The sequence below is a fragment of the Physeter macrocephalus genome, chromosome 6 (genome assembly GCF_002837175.3).
Source record: "Physeter macrocephalus isolate SW-GA chromosome 6, ASM283717v5, whole genome shotgun sequence".
In the NCBI taxonomy this organism is placed as follows: Eukaryota; Metazoa; Chordata; class Mammalia; order Artiodactyla; family Physeteridae; genus Physeter; species Physeter macrocephalus.
Window position 1 is genome coordinate 33968044 of NC_041219.1, and position 10990 is coordinate 33979033.

General features: G+C 41.0%; 1 protein-coding gene across 8 annotated transcripts in view; it reads left to right on the forward strand.

Annotated features, from left to right (window-relative positions):
* The window catches only part of ANO4 (anoctamin 4), a 459956-nt gene that overhangs the window by 181972 nt on the left and 266994 nt on the right, over positions 1–10990 (forward strand). Inside the window, exon 1 of one of the 8 annotated variants that reach the window (XM_055085261.1) lies at positions 4852–4997. The exons of the other annotated variants lie outside the window; for them this stretch is intronic. The gene's annotated coding sequence lies outside the window, so the exon portion shown is untranslated. Of the gene's footprint in view, positions 1–4851; positions 4998–10990 lie in introns of those variants that run through there. 8 annotated transcript variants of the gene reach the window in all.

A 10990-nucleotide genomic window follows, 5' to 3' on the forward strand; every position in this document is an offset into this window, starting at 1 on the left:
GGATGAAGGATGGCTGAGATTGTAGGAGATGAGTGGCTATGGGGATTTTCTGGCTTATCCATGCATGTTCTCAATTGTATATTCATAGATTTCAATTTCTCATTTTCCTTCTGTACACCTTCCAGGGCTCTGAGAAGAAGCCAAGAGACTTAATAATTTTATAATCACTGCCATCACCACAGCAATGAAGTGCCTCAGCCACTTGACCTGCCAGCACCTTCCCTTTCACCTGCCCTTCATCCTGGGCCACCACTGGGAACAATTTGAGTGACTGATGTCACCACTTGCCCTGGGTCACTGGTCTTTCATTTCTTCCTGGCAAGGAGGTTCTGCCTGCGCTTCTCAAATATATGAGCAATTTCAATACAGAATCCCACTTCCAGGTCTCAGCAGAAAACAGCACACTCAAATTAGGATAATTTGAGAATTTTATAAAGGGCTATAGAGGCCTGAAGCAGTGATGTGAAGGAGCATTTACTGGAACCCAAAGCAGACATAACTGTGTGGAAAGGGCTGCCACAAAGGAGCTGAGAGGATCCTAAGTTGAGGCACATGGTCCGTACTCTTGAAGTTTTCCTGTAATATTTTATGCAGCAAATCTCATTTTAAATGTACCTTGTTTAAAACTCCAGAGCATCATGTGACTCCTGTTTTGAAAAGTCCACAAAATAATTATTTTACTTTCCTTAGACATCCTTATCATATTCTACAGCTGATGGAATTCAGTTAAGCAGAATTTGTTATCTATTGAAAAAATAAATGGATTATGGTGAGGATTTATTTTAAATTTTTTTTTTTTTACAGCATAGTCCTTGAAAGATGAGTTTGTCATTCCATATAGTTGCAGGATTTTTATTTTTTATTCTTTTATTTTTAGAAAACTATCCTGATCTTCTATTTTCTTACTTTCAAATATCATCACAGCGTAACTTATTTTAACCCCTTAGCCTGTGGGTCACTTTTATCTGATTATTTCTCTCATTTAAATTTTTTTTTTTTTTTTTTTTCCGGTACGCGGGCCTTTCACTGTTGTGGCCTCTCCCGTTGCGGAGCACAGGCTCCGGACGCGCAGGCTCAGCGGCCATGGCTCACGGGCCCAGCCGCTCCGCGGCATGTGGCATCTTCCCGCACCGGGGCACGAACCCCTGTCCCCTTCATCGGCAGGCGGACTCTCAACCACTGCGCCACCAGGGAAGCCCTCATTTAAATTTTAATTAGGGTTTTCAAGCCCTACTTTTAGACATTGCACACTGCAGGACAATAAATATACTTCTGTAGCGTGGCAGGGTGATCCATAGTCCAGGAAATCAATATCCAGGCTTCTATATGCATTAGTTCAAGGCAGGAGCGACTTTCTCATTTGTTCCTAGAATTACTTTGGGTTTCCAAACATAATTATATTGGATTCCATCCATTAAAGGTATAAGTCTGTTGTTCCAAAGAAGTCTCCTTCTCCACAGTGGTATTTTTCAGGTATTATTGGGATATGTTCTTATTTATCTGGAGAATGGGTACACTTTCTGCATCATTTACTCATTCATTGCATCATTCCTACCCAGTCAGAGGAGATGACAAAAAAAACCTCATTTAATAGGTGACACACATACCTCTTAACATCACTGTCCCCATATATGATGCAATTAATTGTCTCCTAGAAATCCTTTTACTAGGACTGTTCCTGGAGGTCTGTCTCCATCCATCACTTTGTGATTACTGAGTGTTTGGATCACCTTAAATCTATGATCTCTCCCTAAAAGAAAAAAGGTCATTTGTCATGTCTCTTTTATTGAAAGAATGACTAGGCAAAACAAAGAGGTGTTACATAATCCACTGCACCCGTGGAACTTTCGAAATCTTATTTCAAAATGAATAACAATTTCTGTAATCAAACTCTGTACAAAATAAATGGGATGCTGTTTGTGAGAAACCCCTCTCTCTATAGCGAACTTCTTTGCACCCTTCAATTTACAGCTTGAAGGTCAACTTCTCTGTGAAGTTTTTGAAACTGCTGGAAGCAATTAGCTATTCCCAGAGCTGTGCCCCAATGCACTTTGTGCGCACTTCTGTTATAGCACTAAACACCTCGTGGCTTGTAATGTATCTTTTTACACGTTTTTCTCCTCCTGGAGACTGAGTACCCCCAGAGCGAGCACAGACTGTTAATTATTCATCATTCTGTACCTGGGGCTGCTTTAGTGCATGTTGCCCTACTGAGTAAATTCTGAGCTGCAGGGTTAGCTGACATATCTTGCCGATTGCCACTAATAACCCCAAATTACTGAATTTATGATGCACTAGTGATGCAGTTTTCCTAACCCAGCAGCCAGATTTTTCAATATTTCTTCATTCCTTCATTCAACATGTATTGAGCACCTACTGCATTCCAAGTTCTGATCTAAGCTTTGAGAATCAAGGAAGAGTAAGATCTTGTTCTGCCTTGCCCTTCAGTTAGGAAGACAGACATAAAGACAAAACAATTATTAGAGGCTGTCACAGGGCAGAGTGAGAGCAAAAGGAATTGAGGGGGGCAGGGCAGCTCACCAGCCCCAGGAAGGGACACGTGACCTTGAGATCTGCTGGATTTTCTGAGCAGCGCTGGCAAACCAGTGTAGTCAGGAACGTGGGTTTCTGAGTCCAGGTAACCGTTTGCATTTCACTTTTTGATGCTAAGTGATTAGGAGGTTAGATGTAGAATTAATGGGCATTTTCAGCTAAGCAAGTCATTAAAAATAAATGGAAGTCTAATTTAGCTACTCTTTTAGCTTTAATAAACTAATATGTTACAGTAAGAGCCTTGTTAATTTGTATGTTGATAGGAAAAAGCCACAAAAATGACCTGATTTGCACTTTAATTTAGATTCAAGCAACTATAATTTTATAAAGATGGGACATGGCCATCTAAAAAATACTTAGTTACATAATTTCTATAAGTCATTGAGAGTAATTGTCGTATCGTTATCTAAATGCTTCCCTGAGGTTCCCATAGGAAAGAATGTTCTGTCCTAAGCTACCTCTAGGGCCTTTTTTTCCCTCACTGTCATTTATTTAACAAATACTTACTGAGTACCTACTATGTGCCAGTGAACAAAAAGACAACAATCCCAAGGTCATTCGACCTAAGTGAGGACACGTATTACAATTACTGAAAAAGGTACCTTCAGAGGGTCCTTCCGACATCCTGCACACTGGGATTCCTGAGCCAGCCCTTTGTGAGGTCCCCTCTCCTTTTAAAACTGCATATACCCCGGAGACCTGCTGCCGGGGAAGTGGTGAGTTTGTACTGGAGTAAGTCTGGTTGCTATAGCAGATAAACATCAAAATCTCTTTGGTTTAGAATAGAGGTTGCTCACTCAGGTGAAGTCCAACTGTTCAGCAGGAAGGGGTGATGCTCTGTTCTACCTCCAGAGATCCAGATGGCTCTGTTTTGCCATCGTGGACACGTGGTTTCCAAGGTCAACCTGAGGTACACCAACCAGCTGGCTGACCACAAAGAGAAAGAATAGGTGATTTCATACGAGAAGGTTCTCTGAGCTAGAATGACACATGATACGTCTGCCCTTATTCCACTGGCCAGAACTTAGGCATTTGGGCACACATACTGCAAGGAAGGGAGCCTGGGAAATGTAGGCCAGCTGTGTGCCCAGGAAAAAAAAAAAGGGGAACTGGGTTTGGTGAACAGCCAGTCTCCACCACAATGATGATGATCTTTTTAAAAAAAATCATGTTATGTGCAACTACCATTTATTGAATACCAACTTGTAATAATAAGGGCTTTATACCAATTACATACTTTTCATAACAGCCTCCTTCACCATTCATTTGTTGACAAATCTTTATTGTGCTCCTGTCATGTGCCAAGCAGTGGACGTGATAAAAAGTTGGTCAGATTAGGGACATACTGTTGACCCTTGAACAATACGGGTTTGAACTGTGCGGCTTCACTTATATATGGATTTTTTCAATAGTAAGTACCACGGTACTACACAATCCGTGGTGGGTTGAGCTTGAAGTTGCAGAATCCCAGGAATGGACTTGAGGTTATGGGAGAACTTCCTATAAGGAGGGCTGACTATATATGCAGATTTTTGACCGCCTGGAGGGTCTGTTCCCCTAACCCCCATGTTGTTCAGAAGTCCACTGTATTTTGAAGGTAAAGCTGGTGGGATTTTTTTGATAGATTGATTCTGGGATATAAGAACAATAGAGGGATCATGAAAGACTTTCAAGTTTGGGCCTGAGCAAGTGGGAGAATGAAGATATCATTGACTGAAATTGGGGCACCGAGGCAGGGACAGGGTGTGAGGTGGATAAAGGGAGCTTCAAAATTTTTTTTGGCCACGTCAAGTATGAGTTACCTCCTAGTCATTCTGGTGGGGATGACAAGGAGGCAGTTGTCTGGGGCTCAGGGGAGAAGTCTGGGACTAGAGATTTAATGTAGATGTCATCAGTATAGACATGGTTATTAAGCCTTGAGAACAAATGAGATCCTTAGAGTGGGGAGTGTAGTTAGGAGAAAAGAGTTTGAGATGGTGCTTGGGGACCCTCTTCTCATCTTTAGACACAGAGGAACCAGAGCTGGCTTCTGGGCATGAACAGACAACTCCTACGCTTAGAAGGGCCTCACGCTTGATTTAATGGTTTGCCATTACAGTCTTGAAGTTCTTACTTTTTTAAGGCCCTCCCCTATTTCATTCTAAAGCGAGTCCTGCGAATTATGTAGCCAGTCCTGGGAAGGATTCCTAATGAGACAGGAAGCTGTGAGGGTGTGAGGTCCCGAAGGCAAGGAAAAGGAGGGCTTTCAAGAAGATGTGTGAGAGATCAAGGAAAGTCAAGACAGAGGAAATAACCATGGGATTTATCAAGATGGAGATTGCTGGTGATGCTGACAAAAGCCATGAGAGCAGAGTGGAGAGGATGGAAAGCCCTTTGGAGCTGGTTGAAAAGAGAATGGTCCTAGAGCTGACTATGCCCACAGTTTTGCCGACAGCAGGGATCAGGTAAGTGGAAGGAGATGCTAGGTCAAGGAATGCTTTTGAATGGATGTTTGTCTGTAATGTGATTCAGTAGAGAGGGAGACATGGGTGATGTGGTGAGAAAGTTGAATTGCAGGGGAAAGTGTTGGAGGAAGTAAGAGGGCAGAGACTCAGAGGACAAGTGGAGGGGTTGTTTTAAGAACAGACAGGTTCTTCCATTTCAGAAGCAGAGAAGGCAGAGTCTATGGGCTTATGTAATTACCAAGTCTATGGGCTTGGTAATTTAGAGTGGGTTCCAGTCTGGGTGCCTATTTTTTTCTTAATGGACTATGAGGTGAGGTCAGCAGCTGAGATGGTGAGAGAAAATGGCATGAGTTTGGTGAGTTACTTCAGACCTGAAAGGTTACTTTACTTTATAGAAAAAGGTAGAATTGTTGGTCAATCCCACAGTGAGTTCCCATTTGAGATTTTGTGAACATCCATTTACAGTCAACATGGTTGAGTGATTCTTCTTCAGGTGCAAGTATAGAGTAGAAGGATAGTTGAGGTTAGACAGAATTGGTTCTTGTGGTGCTATTATTGTCCTTGTTTTACAGGTGAAGAAACTGGGGTTCAGAGAAGTAAACAACTTGCTAGTAATCAGCAGAATTTGGACATAAATCTTCTGACCCCAGGCCCCCAGCTCTTGAACATTATGTCATATTTCAGAGCTGTTCTTGATATCAGGCACTAATCAGTGTAGATTCTGCAATATTCTGTTCCTTCCTTCAACAGATGAGTAATAAAATTGAGATACAGATTATGCACTGTAATTTGGATCTCAATTTTTCTGGCATTGTCCAAAATGTTACATTTCTTAGCTAGTTATCAAATCCTGGCCTTTGGAATCGCAAAGCAATATCATCCATTAAAGATATGCTGGTGGGTTGGGAAAGTATTGCAGAGTTTGATGCCACTTCTGCTGCCTACTGGCCAAGTGACTTGCAGCACTGTGTAAAAATCCATTCAACAGTAATTGAGCATCTATAGTGGGCCAACCAGTACGGAAGGTGCTGAGGATAATGTGGTGAATCAGACTAGTCTTGTCCCCAAGGAATTAGAGTCTGGTGAATTCAGTGAGATAACATATGAACAATGTTTGTATATTGAGTGTGGGCACTGGACATGTGTTAATTCTTGTTACAGTTGGTTGGGTACATGATGACACTTCTTGGTGAGAACATCAACACCCAGTTCCAGTGGGAAGGTTGTTCCATTTCCTGATCAGATACTAAGTGAGGGTCCCACTTATGTGTAAATATCCAACGATGTTACTGTTTAAAAATTGGTCTAGGGGGCTTCCCTGGTGGCGCAGTGGTTGAGAATCTGCCTGCCAATGTAGGGGACACGGGCTCAAGCCCTGGTCTGGGACGATCCCACGTGCCGCGGAGCAACTAGGCCCATGAGCCACAACTACTGAGCCTGCGCGTCTGGAGCCCGTGCTCTGCAGCAAGAGAGGCAGCGATAGTGAGAGGCCCGCGCAACCGCGATGAAGAGTGACCCCTGCTTGCCCCAACTAGAGAAAGCCCTCGCAAAGAAATGAAGAACCAACACAGCCAAAAATAAATAAATAAATAAATAAATTTTTTTTTCTTTAAAAAGAATGCAACACAATTCTTTAAAAAAAAGAAAAAAATTGGTCTTACCCCACTGAGTCAGAATCAGCAACTTATAGCCAAGGCAGGACTCTTACTGAATTGACTCTCCCTCTAAAATCTTTTTCCTAAAACAATTAGAATGAACACAAGTTAGCATGATTGTCTGTTGGCAGTGCTGGAGTAGTCTCCCTGCGGAGTACTGTTCTCTAGCTGGCAGTTATTGTATTTCATTTAATTTTTTTTAATGAAAGGAGCATCAACTTTTCTGGTTTATTTGCTTTTAAAAAGCAATGCGAATTCTTTAGTAAAATGAATCAACCATTGATCTTAAATTTTATCTTCTCAAGGATGCACGCTCTGACTCACTAGTCAATATTTATTCCTGAGCCTCAAACCTTGAAAAGGTCTGCCCATAGTACTTGAATTAGTGTGTCTCCAGAAACCAACCCCTGGGAAGGTGCTTGTTTTGTACCACACATGAGGCTGGATTTTGTACTCCTGGAGGGGAGATATTTTGGCCTTCATCTCTGTATTGGAGTGCCCGCAACAGCAAGTTCTGTTCAATGAATGAAGGAATGGACCCACCTTGGGGAAAGGGGTTTGTTTGATATCAATGTATTGAGTTTAGTACTATAAATCTTTTTAAAAGTTTTTAAATTTTATATTGGAGTATAGTTGATTTAACAATATGCTGTTAGTTTCAGGTGTACAGCAAAGTGATCAGTTATACATATACATGTATCTATACTTTTTCAAATTAGTTATAGAATATTGAGTAGAGTTCCCTGTGCTATCCAGTAGGTCCTTGTTGGTTATCTAGTTTAAATATAGCAGTGTGTACATGTCGATCTCAACCTCCTAATCTGTCCCTCCCCTACCACCCCCCTGAATACCATAAATCTTGCCTTCTAAAAGTTCTAGTGCCATTAAAGTCTCTGACAGTGAAGCAAGCAATTGAAACACATCCTTGTGAATGTTAGATGTATTATTATACACTCAATTTAGCTTTTTGTTTTTATATCATTCCTCTCTGAGTAGAAATAATGTTCTAGGTAAAGGAGCGAGAAGTGAAGTCTGTAGACCTGTTGATTAGTCTCAACCTCCACTAATAGAGCAGATAGCTTTGGATAACCGTGGGGCCTGATTTCATTTGGGGATATGGGATTGGAATAGAGCCTGTGAATTTAACTGTGGTCTACTTGTGAGGTCGGGAGTCCCTCAGGGCCTAGAGCAGATCTTTTGCGTCTATTTCAGCACCTAGCACAGTACTAGGCACATTATAAATGTATCCTGTTGATTGTTTGGGGAAAGATATGTAAGTAGACATTTTTTTGTATCCTTGAAAGTTGTTGAGAGTAGACCTTAAGCATTCTCACCATAAAAAAACCACTTAACTATGTGAGGCGATGGTTATGTTAATTATATTGATCTTGGTAGTCATTCTATAATGTGTATGTCTGTCAAATAATTACATTGTACACTTCATAAATTTATTTATTTATTTTTGGCCACGTTGGGTCTTCGTTCCTGCACGTGGGCTTTCTCTAGTTGCGGTGAGTGGGGGCCACTCTTCATTGCAGTGTGCAGGCTTCTCAGGGCAGTGGCTTCTCGTTGCAGAGCACAGGCTCTAGGCGTGTAGGCTTCAGTAGTTGTGACTCTCAGGCTCTAGAGCGCAGGCTCAGTAGTTGTGGCACACGGGCTTAGTTGCTCCGTGGCATGTGGGATCTTCCCAGACCAGGGCTCGAACCCGTGTCCCCTACATTGGTAGGCGGATTCTTAACCACTGTGCCACCAGGGAAGACCCTGTACTCTTTAAATATATACAATTATTTGTCAATTTTCCTCAACAAAGTTCGGGAAAAAAAATGAAGGCACAGACCATTTCTTGTTTTTCATGTATTTCTAACATCAGGCAAAATAGTAGGGACATAGTAAATCCGTAATTCCTTCCTTCCTTCCCTCTTTTTCTTTCATCTTCTACAGAAATTTATTGAATGCCTTCTAAGTGCCAGACACTTGGGATACATCAATGAAGAACACAGTCCAGATGGGACAGTTAAATGTGTAGGCAATTACAAAATAATAGGATAATAGTTATAGTAGAAGTATAAGAGAAGATAATGGTTATAACAGAATTTCACTGGAGCACAAAGGGAGGAGAAGGTATATCTGCATAGCTGTTGGGGAGGGCACTTGAGAATGGTATTGGCTGAGCTACCTCTAGAAGGAAGAGTAGGGGTTGTTATAGTGGACCAGGATTGAAGGGCCAGGGGCACTCGGTAGAGAGGGTGGCACACACATGTTTATGGAGTTATGACGTAGTACAGTACACACCATGGGGGTAGTTTAGGATGGCTGCAGGCAGAAGTGGGTAATGGGGAAAAGAGTGTGGACAGAGAGCTGAGAAATAAGATGATTCTAGGAGCTCGTTAGAAGTCAGATCCTGAAGAACATCACAAAATAGGAAAAATTAAATGATATGTGTGCTTTTCTGGAAGACTGAAATTAAATTCTTTAGGTCCTCTATCAGTAGTAATAGTGGTAGTAATAGCATTGGCTAATTATTATTGGGTGTTTCTAGAGACAAGTACCATTCTAAGCATGTGACTCATTTAATTTTCATAATAACTCTTAAGAGTTTATCCCCATTTGACAGATGAGAAAACTGAGGCATAAAGGTGCTTCATGCAAGATCACAGAACTAGTATGGACTTTAACCCTGAGGGTCTGGATCATGAGTCTGTTCTTAATTGCTGTGCTATGCTGCAGCATGGAAAATAAATTCTAATATTGCAAGTCTGAAGTTAATTTATTAAAGAAAAAGTCACATGTATCATTTAATTCTCATTTCATATCCAAAGAGCAGCATGAATCACTGCTTCCAGGCTTCAGTTTTATTTTTAATGCCTTGACCATGTTTCTTCCTAATGATGTGATATTTCTGAGGTGAGTAGGTTAAGGTCACTGCCAATAGATCCTCACCACCATTGCCCTCATATAAACATGTTTTACCTCAGTAAAACATGTCAGTGTGTTTAGTGCAACTTCCAATTAGGCCTTTGTGCTGCAAGTGTGCCTAGTCTGTCTAAGCTGTGAAGACATTTGTGTGACCATCTGCCCTGAAATTTCCTTCTTTACATCCACCCATTGTACCCTTAGGAAGGGTCAGATATTGTGGACAAGTATGCCTTTCCATCAGAGTTCATTTGCAGAATATATGTCAAGCATTGATTGGCTCTGCTTGTCAAATTCTCCACCACTTAATAATGAGTAGATCACAATGAAAAATGATTTCTGTTTAGGTTTCTGGCATTAAACCTTAGCGGTCTGTTGTGATGGAAGGATTTCAGACCAGACTATCTGATCTTAGTTTTTGCTCAGATGCTAAAATTGTTGTGTGGTCTTGGGCCAGTCATTGAACTGTTCTGGACCTTGGTTTCCTCATTTGGAATATGAGGATTTTGGAATAGATAATCTGTAGACTTTCTCCCAACTCTAACGTTAACGTGCTTGTGGAATTTTGCACTCCAACACAATTTTTTAAAAGGGAGAAAAACAGTTGTCATGGCAACTATTATTTAAAACATAACCCTGTTTCTTTTGTTTTCAGCTTATATAGGTATAATTAACAAAATAGTAACATACTTAAAGTATACTACATGATGATTTGAAATACATATACATTATGAATGGATTCCCACCATCAACTTAATCATCACCTCACATTCAGATTTGCTTTTTGTGTGTGTGTGCGCGTGACAACACTTAAATTCTACTTTCTTAGCAAATTTTAATTCTATAATACAGTATAATCAATTATGCTAACCATGTTATACATTAGATCCTCAGACCTTACTCATCTTGAAAGTTTGTACCCCTTTACCAGCCTCACCATATTTCCCCCATCCCCCACCTCCTGGCAACCACCAATCTTCTCTGCTTCTATGACTTTAGGTTTTTTTAGATTATACATATAAGTGAGATCATACGGTATTTGCCTTTCTGTCTAATTTATTTCACGTAGCATAATGCCCTCTAGGTTCATTCATTTAATGCAGATGGCAGAATTTCCTTCTTTTTATGGCTAAATGATATCCCATTATATGTTTATACTGCATTTTCTTTATCTATTCATCCATCAATGACGTTTAGGTTGTTTCCATGTCTTGGCTATTATAAATAATGCTGCAGTGATCATGGGGGTGCACGCATCTCTTTGAGAAAATGCTTTTGTTTCCTTTGGAAACGTACCCAGAAGTGGGGTTGCTGGATCATACAGCAGTTCCTTTTTTTTTTTTTTTTTTTTTTTGGCGGTACGCGGACCTCTCACTGTTGTGGCCTCTCCCGTTGCGGAGCACAGGCTCCGCCCGTGCAGGCTCA